The 13,439-nt window shown below is 42.6% G+C and overlaps 1 long non-coding RNA gene across 1 annotated transcript in view; it reads left to right on the forward strand.

The window, feature by feature from the left end:
• Positions 1-13,439, forward strand: part of LOC142467100 (uncharacterized) — a 99,290-nt gene that overhangs the window by 20,038 nt on the left and 65,813 nt on the right. The window lies entirely within an intron of this gene.

Here is a 13,439-nt window from a genome sequence, read left to right on the forward strand (position 1 = left end):
GCTGGTTATACTGGCTTTGCAATTTGAAGCTTTGGACAGACACTTACCACACATTATTTAAGTTATGGTGGGTAAAAAAAGTGACAAAAAACCCTTCACCGTAAAGCATATACTGTAGCAAATGGAAATAATACTGATATATATAAAAGGAAAGAGCAGTGAAATCAGCGCTAATGCAATAAATATAAAACTGTGACAATATAAGTGACAGAAGTAAATACAATAAACTTTAAACTTAAAGTAGGGTCTGCCTAGGAAAAAATAAGGTCCTATCAAGACGCATTTACGAACATGTGTACAATATTAGGAAAGGGTTAACTACACACAGTGTATCACATCATTTTTTAATCCACCACCAGCAAAACCCCAAAGGTCTTAAATGTCAAGCAATTGAAATATATTTCGGGCAATTGGAGAGGAGGAGATAAAATAAATGGTATCAGCAAACGTGAGTCACATTGGATATATGAACTAAAAACGTTATCTCCCAATGGTCTTAACATCGATTTTGACCTCTCAGCTTTCTTGGCTAAGTAACTAATAATTATATATTTTAAACAATATGTGCCTCACATTCAAATTTATACCTTTTCGCTGTTTGTTGGTACTGGCAGTGCTAGCAGTTTGTATATTTCATCCACAGATTTAATATGTTCAGAGTTTCTGTTATTACATTTATTTTTGAACACTGTGCCTTTAAAGATAGGGTTTGTCAAGCCCTGATGGGCTCTATGAAGTCTCAGCTTTATTGTTCATTATTGTCTTGCTATTGTTGTCATTTCTTTCACCTATGTCTGTATGTATATATTAGTTTAATGTTGTCCTATCACTGTTAAGATTGACTTGTATTGATTTTTATACTATTATGCTATTATTCCAGTTATTGGTTTCAATTAGTGCTATGGTATATATATGCCAGCATTTTTTATTCCCATCATGCCTCTGATGAAGTGACTTCCGTCACGAAACGCGTAGGGTGGTTTTCCTTGGCTCCTGACTCTTATCACCCCCCCCCCCCCATGTGTACACTGTCCCTATCAGACCTTGCCTCCCAGCTCTCTGAGCTCCACTGCCTGTCCAGGCGCTCCCCTTGCCCTCGCGCTGTATTGTGACATCACCGGCACATCACGCGACCAGTGGGTCTGTGTGTACGGCGTCGGCGATTCTCCCAGCAGCGTGAAGTTCTGGTTCCTCCCTGTGGCACCTCTCACCTACCTTGAAGGTCTGCGTGTGTGGCAGCAGTGGTCGTCCCGGCAGTGTGGAGTTTTGGAGGTCGTGCTGTTCCATCTATTTGCAGAGGCTCCGGTCTGACTTTCAGGACAGCTGTTCTATGGGTCTTTTCCTTTCAGCTTTGCTGTAAGTAGGATTTTAATTTTACCCCTACAGGATGATATAGCTTCATTAGCATCTTCAGCCCAACGGACTGTGGGGCCTATGCAGAGAGCAGCGAATTTTAAAATTGGCGAATTTATAAAAAAGTAGCTTTTTTTGGAGAGTTTTATTCTCCATATGCAGAAAAGTGCGAATTCTGCTATGTTTAACATGGATGCGTGTGGCGAGTTTAAATTGGCGAGATGCGCGCTTCAGAAACGTGTAAAAACAAATTCGCGCCTTTTTTTTCCCTTTGCAATGGCCGCGAGCGGCAGCTTCTTGCCAATTTTTTCTGGCGAGGCAAAAAGGAGACAATCGCGCCATTTTATTGGCGCGAACAGCCGCTAGATGCCGTTCGCGCCTCTCTGCATTAGGATATTTTTAAAACTGGCGAGATTGAGGTTCTCGCCAGCCGCGAGGCGAGTTTTACAAATAGAAAAGAAAAATTGGCGCGTTTTTCGGAACTCGCCATTTTCTGCTGCTTTCTGCGCGATTTTCTCCAAAAAATGGCGAATTTCGAAATAGCGCTGCTCTCTGCATAGGCCCCAATGTGTTTGTTGTTTTATTAATATTTTTATTTAATTGAATTAAATTTGTAATTTATCCTTTGGCAATCTTTTCAGTGTTTTGTTTGTAGATTTTTGTTGTTATTTGAGTTGCACTATGATCTTTTCTTTTTGTCTTTTTTGTTTTTACATGTTGGTTTGTCCTTCTATGAGACTTCATTGAAGATTCCCCTCAGGATTGCCTGCCATTTGTATTGGACTTTACCTTTGGTTGGATTTATATATTTTCACTTTGGAGGCGCCGGTTCTTTGTATTTAATGATATATATATATCACAATACCCCACAATAACTCTGTGTCAGTTGAGAGTAGGCCACCCAATCTTGGGTATATGGGCCTATGAAATGGTGCCGGCACACCGTGGGAGCTCTTAATACACTAATAATGCAGTCCTGTACTTCACAAAGGTGCACCGGTATCACTTTAATTGCAGCCATTGAGGTTCCCCTCCGACAGAGCTCGATGCTCCATGCCACCTCTTACAGTATGTCCACATCAGTCACATCTCCATAGCATATTAGAGAAGAACCGGCCAGGGGGGCAGTGTTAGCGTGTTGCTTGCATCACACAGGAGGTTACACGTAGTAAAAAGCATATTTGCACAATGTTCTGTTTTCTCTTGCTTGGTAAAACCTTGAAGTCCCTGCTACCTGGCATCAGGATCACCTGTATTTATATTTATCCAATACCACATGGGTGGCAAAATATTCAGGGTTTTGCCTTTATTAATACACATTTTCTGCATGATATATGCCAAAAATATATATTTCCGTTTATTTGGGGTGTTTTTTACGCCATGGGATTATTTGCGCTCCTTAGACTATTTTGCATAAATAAATACAGTAGAATCAGGAAGAAGTTACATTTCTGTACTGTGTAGCCCGAGGGTCCGGGCAAGAGCAGTAACTGTATTCAGACTGGCACCTCCTTGGCAAGAAGTATTTACTTCAGTTATTGCTACAGTACCTCTCGGTCCCTGCAGCCTTTTGGGGCTGCCATGAACTTTGGAACTTGGACCAGCCCGGGCAGATAATGCTCTCTGCCCCTGATGCAAATGAAGCAATTTCATAAAACGAAGCATTCATATAGTAGTCAGTAAAGTGAGAAGCACATGCAAATAATATTTTTTTGGTAGTGATATTTAGGGCATTTGTCATTCTTAATAAGCATAGTCAGAACTTCCAATTTTGTTCACATCAAATTGCCTGCTATTTTTTTTTGCCAGATTTGACATTTCAAGTCATCTTAAATCCCACATTTCTCTTTACAAGTTACACAATGTGTATTTATTGAACAAACGGCAAAATGACGACTTCCAGTGACGGAAAACTGCAGCCACTGTAAATAGCCCCTCACTAAATGGAAAATATAAGTACATATTGTACCCTTCAATTCTATAACAAGGAAAAAGCAAATCTAAATTGACAGCAGTGAACATTTGCTCAGTAACACCGCTGTTAATTAGTATATATAATATTACACCACTAACATAATTTTAACCATTTGGCTACATGGGGCGCCTGGAATGCATTCCCCTGGCTAGGTTATGCCTCGTGTCTTTAAATAATTTTGCAATGGCACATATGGCCAGGAAATGCTCTGCATCAAAGGTGTTGTTAATCACACTGTTCTTAATACCTGTTCTGTTCATTTATGTTAATCATTTATTTTCTGTTATTTATGCTTGACCTGAATACATTAACAGAAAGAAAAAGGGCAGGCTGTGTAGCGCTATTCAAAATACAATTGATAAAAATCAATATAGACACCCTAATAACAATATAAGGCGATATAAATGTTGTGGGCTGCCAACTAAAATTCACTAACTACCCAAAGTGAGTGATACAACAGACATAAAAAAACAAAAGAAGTTTTTTATGTCTGAATACATTAACAAACACACAAATGGTAAGTTTTTTTCATTTTGTTGTATGAACAGACCCACTGCAGCCATTCTCCCTCCCACAAAACGTAACAGAGAAGTTTCACAGTTTAGTGTTAGGACCTGCATATTTGGTTATGCCTTGACATGGCTTGCAGACTGATAACACTTTGGCCAAAGGGTTTAACTAAATGACCCTTACTCATGAGAATATTATTATTGAAGTATTTAACTTTATATTGTTTACTATATAGTTTGTTACATTGGATGTAGCATTGGGCTTTTCTGTCTTTTGTTGACCTGAATACATACATATATTCCTCAAAGCTGCAAAAGTGGTACAAGTAAAACCAGACACAGTAACACAAACTGTTGTGGCAGACTTTGATCATTAACTCTCTGTGTTTGCTAATAGGGCACAGTTTCACACCCACCACTTGCTATATGTATTCAGCACACTGGGGTATTTGACTTACAGTAGAGGAACCCATTTACTGCCAGAGAGGTCTGCAATGTGTAGCAGCTAAAGGGTTAATAAACAAAAAATCCCAGGTGAGCAGATGACACACGCCTGTCAAACAGCACCCCTGGGATCTATAATGATGCACATATTATGCTTAGGAGTCATCTGCCCATGTACTCAAAGTGCCAGAAGGAAAACATCAGATGGCTTGTGGGTACTCAGAACACTGTGACTCTGCCAAAGCAAGAATATGGTGCATTCTTTTATAACCAATCTGTCATTCTACATTTACATTTGTAAGAGACCTTAAAGGCACTATGCATTCAGCATTCCCCTTTCACGCCTCTTTTGTAAAGGTGTAATGTGTGGAATTCATAAACGTTTAACTTCAACGTTGCTTCTGTGGCTCTAGTCCAGGGGTGGCCAACTCAAGCAGTGCTGATTGAGCCCCTTGTACTGAAGCAGGGATATCCTTCACCCTGACCTGTTGGTGATCTTTGGGGGCTGGAGTTGGCACCTCCTGCTCTAGTTCATTGGTGGGCCACAGTTGGTCCATGAGGGCTTTATTAACAACCTCCGACCAATGCCCTCTGTGACCTGAGACCAGGGCAGCCTGCTGTCCATCTCTTGCAAGTGAAGGGTGAGCGGGACCATTGCTGCTACAGATTCAGAGCTCCTCCTCACACCCTCTGTTCAGCTTTTTAATGACAACCCACTCATAAACTGGGTTCGCTCCACTCTTCTGCTCAATACTATTTCTGTAACATGAGGAGTGAGACAGAATTAATGAGTGCCCCGGTATTATGCAGCTGACTGGAGGGGGCAGGAAGGCGCTCCTATCGGCAGCAGCAAACTCTCTACTCCCTGAGAGACAGGGAGAAAGTTTCCCCATGCCGCCCTCCCCCATTTAACCTGCTCCCTCCCCCATGTTACCTACTTCCCTCCACATTATTCTCTCTCGTCCCCCAGGTTATTCTTTCCCCCTCATCCACATCTCCCACTTGCGGGCCATGTGTTCTGCTTCCTTATTGAACATTAAGGGTAATGTGTGGCCCTTTGGAACACGTGGTCCTTGACGTATATCATGTTGCCCACCAATCCATAGTTGTGAAAAAAAAAACTATTAAAACTGGATTCGTTTAACCAGTTCACTATCCATAATCCAGTCACGTTGTAAAGCAAAGTTTGTGAGCTTTGGAAGAAATATTGATCATCTCTCAGTTGTCAGAGGCTTGCAGTGCATTATTTTTTAATGTGCCACAGTCTCATCTGGCACAAAAATGGGTTTCTAAGTGAAAGTCAGAAATGAGTCACTGAAAATGAGTCACCCAGGGAATGGATGAGAAATCAAAGCAGAGAAGCCAGAAGTCAAGAAGATGAAGAAGTAAGTACACACTGATGAGGAAGAGAAGACAGGGGGAAAGGAGAGAAATGGTGGGAAATCAGGAGGACATCGAGGTAGAGATGAGAAAATAGTGGTAGGGAAAGAGCAGTCATTTGCAAAAAGAGCAGGGGTAGGGAGAATATGCGACGCTAAAAGCCCACACCCTTTCCCAAATAAAGTAAACACTCAATGCTCAATGTGGGAAGAACCAGGCCACAGCTTTATGTGACGTATTTCATTATCCAAAACTACTCTCCCCCGGCCTGACTGGATGTCCTTAGTTCAGATCTCCTGGCCCCACTTCTAACCATATCAGGATTGCAGAATCACTCCACCAACCCAAACAGAGAGAGCAATCTTACCCATGACTTACCTTAAGTTATTGACCTCCCTCAGCCTGGCCGGCCAACCCCACCACTGCAATGGCCGCCATGGCTACTACTTTTTAAACGCCCTCTTGTAGAATTATATTAAATATATTGTTACTGATCCCTGACAGATGAATCCCATCTTTCAAAATAAGCCACGTATGGCTTGCTGCAATTCTGAGGGCCTTATTGAAAAAACACCCAAACTGTTTGACAATTTCCCCATCACCTTGGTTGATCCTACTCTGGCATCTATTGATTACACAGTGATCCGTAGCCCCATGCCAGAACAGTCGGGGGTTAATTTCAGACTAAATCAGGTAAACTGCGAGCAAATGTTGCCAAAAATGCTCTGTTTCAAAATGTCTGTCAGTAACTAAATCCAATAAAACTCTTCATGTCTTTCAAAGTTATGGAGGCCTGGTACAGGTTGAATCATAGCTGATGGCAGTACAGTTGCTCTTGCATTCGGCGACCGACAAAGAAGACTAATGAATCCCCGGTGATCTAAATCTGCTTATGCCTGTAACTTTAAAAAAAACTATGTTAACTTGAGCAAATAAACCCAATTGAACATAAACAGAACATACATATACTGTTGTGCCGACGAGTATTCTAAAACAAATCTGGGGCAATCACCAACAAGACCCAGGTACATGCTGGGTGCATGCTGGGTATATGCTGCAACATTTCAATGACATTTCTGCAGACAGACTAATGGCCCATCGGATTAACAGCGGGGGTCCCTGGCAGCCCCCTCAAACTGAATGGGACTGCCAGTGACCCCTGCTTTGTTAATCCGATGGGCCATAAATCTCTGCAGAAATGTCACTGAAATGTTGCAGCATGTACCCAGCATGCACCTGGATCTTGTTGGTGATAGCCCTAGATTTTCCAAGGCAAGTTTAAGTCAAGTTTTAGAATACTCATCGGCGCACCTGTAGTTTGTATCTTTTGAATCATCAGCGACCTATACGTTTCTCCACCTCCCTCTCTAGACCCAAGCGCACTGCCTCAGTTGCAGCCCACGATGTGGATGGAATCTGTACTAAAACAGGATTTGTAAACATCAGCCCTATCCAGAGTAGACGAACAAGAGAAAACAGCGCACTGCCCGGGAGTCAGGTGGTGAAAAATAAAATCCTATTTATTCAGCACAGTAGAACAGAAAAGATCACCCCAGGAGGTGAACAGGGTCCTCCTACGCGTTTCGGACAGTTAAGTCAAGAGTAAGTAAGATCAAGGAGTATGATCTGCCCTATCCAGGCATCTTTTTAAAAGGTTAGCATACTGGAAACGGGATAGCAGCAAACTGAACCAGTGGATGAGAAAATACACCTTCACCTCTTGGCCTTATTAGCTTTGTGCACGGTTTCACAGCCCTTCACCAGCTGATGAATTTTAGACCATCACAGCATGATTTTAACAAACACAGCACGACCCAAATGACAAACCCCATGGGCAAGACTTTGACAGAGAAACAAGCCCCCCCAACTTAAAAGCCCCATAAAATACCAATGCACAAGCCTGCTTTAAAAAGGATAGCCTCATAACACTGACAAATGCATTCAGTAGAATCCATAACAAGCTGGCAGTAGTAGTCCATCCTTCCATGAGCCATAGTAAAATATTACAAACTGGTTAAGATTGAGAGATCTGAACTGACGGAAAATTGTTAATGGCACTTCTTTCTCAGCAAGAAAACAAGCCTGTGATCCCAGAAGATGATTCTGATGGTTAAAAATGCCTGGACCCAAGACTGCCAATCCCTCCTGGGTCTGCAATAACCAACCTAACCACCAGACCCAACATCCAGATCTCTTACAGTGCTGCCAGCAGGTTCCAACGGTCAGTAGTGGACCACGTCGTGACTTCCTCAGCTTGAAGCCTCCTGAACAACTGGAACTTAAAACCGAGAAAAAGAATCAGCATTATTTTATAACCCATCTGTCATTCTACATTTGTAGAGACCTTAAAGGTACTAATGCAGTCTTATGTTCTTAGACCTTTGTAAATGCATAGATTTAAAACAGATATTAAAAAATAAACTGCAAAGAACAAATGGTCTTAATAAGCGTATTGCAGAAAAGGAGAAGATGTCCTCCGGCATGTAGACTCAGTTGATGATTCCAGACATGGAATAAACAGAAGACAGAGCGGTGTATTATGGGAAATAAATGACCAAGTGTCCACTTCATAATGTAAGACACTTACATGTTATATAGTTGAATGTCTCAGAACTATGCATATGTTTATACTCCCAGATTGTCAGTGACAGCAATATCTGTGATGTTATCTCTGAATTTTCCCTCCACTTCTGCAGATGTACAGTCCTCTCTCTCTGTCTGGATAATCTGTCACTACACGTGCCTCCTGTCAGATGGATGCTGCGCTGAGCTCTACTCCCTTCAGCCAGCATCCATTAACTCTGGTAAATTACTGGCTGGTCTACTGATGGACCCTAATATCTCTCAGGGTGCTGCACCTTTCTACCTGCATGCTCTGCCGATGTTTCTGGAGGGACGTGGAACTCTCTCTTTGGAATCTGTCAGCTGGATTTAAGTATTTCCCTTATATATGGAACATTTAACTACATTGGGAGCTATTGATGTGTTTATCCTTAACAGGTTTCAACACTTTAGACACTTACATTTTTATACTAACACTCCACATTATCTCGGTTTAGTGGTTAGTGCTGCTTTCACTTACAGTAATAAGCGTATGACTGGAGGGGAATTAGCTGTAAATTAGTTGACTGAGATGACTACTCTAGCATTATTAGATCTTAAAATAATATGGTGGTTCTGAAAAAGTTCACCACAAAGATCCACGGCATCAACCCTTGGCACCCACTTTTAATGAAAAAAATTACAGTTACCATACTCCTGATGAAGCGACGTAACATTGCAAAACGTGTTGGAAGTGTAACGTAGGCGGAAACTGGCCTAAAGGTGGATCCTCTGTCTCTGCTTTAAGATGCCCGTGATGCATGTCTGAATACTGCCTAGGATGATGATATGTCTTTTATACTTTATTTTGTTATTAAGAATAAAGCGATAAAAGAATGTTATTATTTTTTTCAAGTTGTGGAGACCTTAGTTATCAGACCCAAATGGTAACACGGAAAGTGGCTAATTATTTCTATGGACGTTGTTTGAGTACTCCTGCGGTAATAACCAAAACTTCCATTTACAAATATCCCTTCACATTACTATGTATGTGGGCAACCATAGAGGGAGTTGAGCGCAGGTTAAATTATTTATTTTTACACACATACAGCTGGTAATGAAAATAAAAATATGTTTAGTTATATTGGTTATAGGAGGATAGGTTACGTGGCATGTTGGTGGCAGTCATTGCGGCTGTGACTGACAGTGGCAGAAAATGACAATTGCGCAAGAGCTCAGTACCTTCTAGAACTACAAGAAATAAAACTAAGAAGCAGCTTTCATCAATATGTTCAGTAACAGTAGCCAATGTCTTCATCACTTTGACATCATTATCATCATCAAGAGTGCATGGCCCTACAAGTGGCACTGAGGGTAGAGGCAAGAAATTCTTATAAGCCTCAGAAACCGCAGCACACTGTATTGCACGTCATTTAACCTATCTCTCTTCTCCCCTTTGTCTCAAAGCTACTTGAGCAACTTTTATACAACCGCTTTCCTCGCTTTCTCTCCTCCAACTCCCTGATTGACTCTTTGCTATCAGGTTTGCGTCCTCTACACTCTACTGAGACAGCACTAACAAAAGTGGCTAGTGGTTTTCTCTCATGTACCGTAAGTCTAATGGTCACTTCTACTTACTAATTCTCCTGGATCTCTGCTACATTCGACACTATTGATCACCCCTTTCTCCTGAGCACTCACCATTCAATTGGCCTCTGTGGTGCAGCTTTCTCCTGGTTCACATGCAACCTATCCAACCACTCCTTCAGTATTTCCTTCTCTGGTGTCTCATCCTCTTCATTCCCTCTCTCAATTGGTGTCCACAAGGCTCTGTCCTTGACCCTCTGCTCTTCTCACTCTACACCTCTTCTTATGGTGAACTAATATAATCTTCTGGATTTCAGTATCATCTCTATGCCGATTTTTACCTCTCCATCCCAGATATTTTCTCACTCATGATTCAACTAAAATCCTAATTCCCTGACTCATCTTGTCCCTCCTTGACTAACCTTCTTCTAGGTATCATTCCTTTTGTCCACCTATCCTGAAGCTAATCCATCCAAAATGCTGCTGCCAGACTCATCTACCTCACTCACCACTACACTTCTTCTACTCCATTTCGCAAAACCCTACTCAGATTAAATGAGAACCTGCATCTGGGATGTTTTTTTTAAAACATGAGAAACCTGTTCTTTTGCCCCCTGTAAGTGTCTGATTACCTCTGCAACTCCCAGATTTAGATGTCTAGTGCTCTTTCCTCTTGGGTTCTCTCAATGGAAGTATCCACTTTGATAATATGATCTGGCTGATGAGTTTTGGTATAATCTAGTTCCTTGTATTAACGATCATACCCTTGATAACACCATATAGTAGATTGAAAACGTGATTGATACTTGTTTGATACAGTATATGGCCTTTTGGACATTTTGATTAATCCTTTATATTTTTCCCTTTACAGAATAAGAACTGTCCTTTGATAAAAGCGCAATAAATCCATGTTCGTTCTGTTGTGCTGGATTGTTTGTCACTGATATATGGATCATATTACTTGGTTTCATTCTAATAATTACAATGTCTACGGGTTATGGCAGCAGACTTTGGTAGGAAAACCAACATGAAGGGGAGACAGCACGTTAAAACATTCACAGACGCACTGTTCCAGGTTTCTTAGTGCATGTAAAGAAGATTCTACAGAAGACTTCCATCATGGTAAATTGTCTTTGCTAACCAGGAATCAGGAAAACATCCCCCAAAAAACAACATTTCAGGTCCACATGGCCTTTCATCAGGTAGGTGAAAAGCCACGTGGGCCTGAAACGTTGTTCTTTGGGGGATGTTTTCCTGATTGCTGGATAGCAAAGGCAATTATTTATCATGATGGAACTCTTCTGGCAAATTTTCTTTACATGCACTACGGGACCTGAAACAGTGCATCTGTGAATGTTTTAGAGGCTGTCTCCCCTCCATGTGTGTTCTCCTGATTACTTGGAAGCACGGTCATGCTTCTTGGGAGACATGAACCTTATTCCAAATATGCCTATATATTTTTTGCTCTCTATATTATGGTATCCAGATTAATTTCCGATTGACTGTATAACAAACTTTAATATTAAGTTTTCCATTCTGTTTTTACAGTTTTCAATGCATTTTTATCACTGCTTAGCCTGACTGCACATACATTATTCTGAATGAGATGCTCCACTGGTAGCAACACCCACTGGGTTTATATGACTACCTAGCAGCAGTTGCTAGGTGACATTGCACACCAAGTGAGCGTACACTTAGTGGCATGTCATTTACTGTATATGGGACTTTGCCACTTTGGATGTGTCTTGATAAAAGGCCAAGTGTAAGTCCTGTGTAGTCCCCTGCCTGTATTACCTCATCTACAAATTCAGATTTTCTCCATCAGAGCCTACAGACAATGTATGAATGTAACCGTGAGTACCCTCTGCAATACTCTCATTCTCTCAATATATATGTGTAGCGCACTTTCCCCCATCCCCTGGGAGATATGTGGTAACGGTGTATGTATATGGTGCAATACCTGTGGTGTCCAGGAGATCTGAGCCTCCACTGCTGGGAACCTGGGGTGCACCCGAGTGATGCTCGGAAGCGCCTCCACCTGTATGGGATTCTACTGTGTGGAATAACCCCATTACAGGACACATAAAGAATTACACATTTGGTATAAGACAATGATTTTACTGCAGGCAACCAAAGATAAAATCACACATATATATATATAGATATATAGTCCCACCAACCTGGCCACATATAGCAGTACCCTCACTCTTCCACCAACACAATGTCCCCAAAGTACAGAGGGGCCCTTGCGCACCCAACCACCCTGATGTCCCCCAAGTGTGGTACAGCGCTGCCCACTAAAGTGTTTGTTGGTGCACTTGATGCGTTGAGGTACCTGCAGGGTGGTCCCACACTCGGGCGCGCTGTAGAAGATAGGATTCACTGATCCAGTGATGTCAGCAATGAGTCCTCCTCTGCGGTGGGTGGTATAGAGATGGAGGGTCCCACACTGATGAGAGTCTTTAACAGCAGCAGGTGTCTGGTCCTAGACCACCTGAGGACAGGATACATCTGCGTCCTGTCTGTGTCCCTATGCGCTGGTTCTACAGGGGCAGTGTCCCTATCTATGGGCCTATCCTGCAGCAACCACAAGTCACACCAGTTGTGGCCTAGCTGGGGCCTAATAGGAGGTATCTGACCAGTGCAAGTGCCACTGACACCTGAACACACACAACCTACTCAATCCCAGCTCCGACTGGCGTCGTCTCCACTCACCAAATGTATTTATATGTGGTACAAGGGAAAGCTGCAGCCCTGTTGGCTGTGTGGCATCACCTGGTTTGCTGCCCCTATGCCTAATGGAGCTTGTAGTCCCCTAAGGTGCTTTCTCTGCCTAATGGCCGCCCTGCAGCTCCTTCTGCGCATGTGCAACTCACTGCGCATGCGTGACTGTGTGCAACATGGTGACACCCTTCCTGGCGACCTGCCAAGTAGCACCGGCAATCCGGTTGCCCTCCAAAACACCTCGAAAACCTCCTGCACATTCCCCCCCCCCCCCGACTGGCAAGTCTGTCTCGCAGTCCGACGGCACCGGCACCAACCGCAGCCTTCCGCACTACAGCGGAGGTAAGGGGAATGAAAAAGGGACCCAGGGGGGAACCTAGCTACACTCTCCCCTGGTGAAATCCCAATGACCTCGCTTGGGATCGTGTAACATAACAATACAGAAAGTTATATAATTAAAATGCAGTCAAAATGTACAACTTAACACATATATATGACTTTATACAAGATTGTACAGTCCGTGAACATTGTGATCACAGACTGTATTTTTTCCCGAGACCACTGCTTAGCCTCGTAGTGGGGTGCCTCAATATAATCATAGGTCATCCGATTGGGAAGACGCCAAACTCTTTGGCTCCGTCTGAGCGGTTCTTCAGAAATAGACATAGTTCTGAGGCTCAGCCTCTCCCATTAAGGGTACAAATGTCTCTGGAAAGTTAATTTGAGGTATGAAGCACGGGCTTCCCGAATCCAGAGGTTGGCTCATGGAAGCCACCCTAGTAGGTGTTGTTCTTCGAGGCCCTTTACCCGTAGCTCCTCCGGGAGGTGCTCTGTGACTTTGGGGTCCCCTTTGAGAGGGACCCTCATAGGATCCTATATGTTTTCGATTAAGTTTCTTCATTGTCAGTATGATCCTTGGTGGTCTC

This window comes from Ascaphus truei, chromosome 1, assembly GCF_040206685.1.
Source record: "Ascaphus truei isolate aAscTru1 chromosome 1, aAscTru1.hap1, whole genome shotgun sequence".
Classification (NCBI taxonomy): Eukaryota; Metazoa; Chordata; class Amphibia; order Anura; family Ascaphidae; genus Ascaphus; species Ascaphus truei.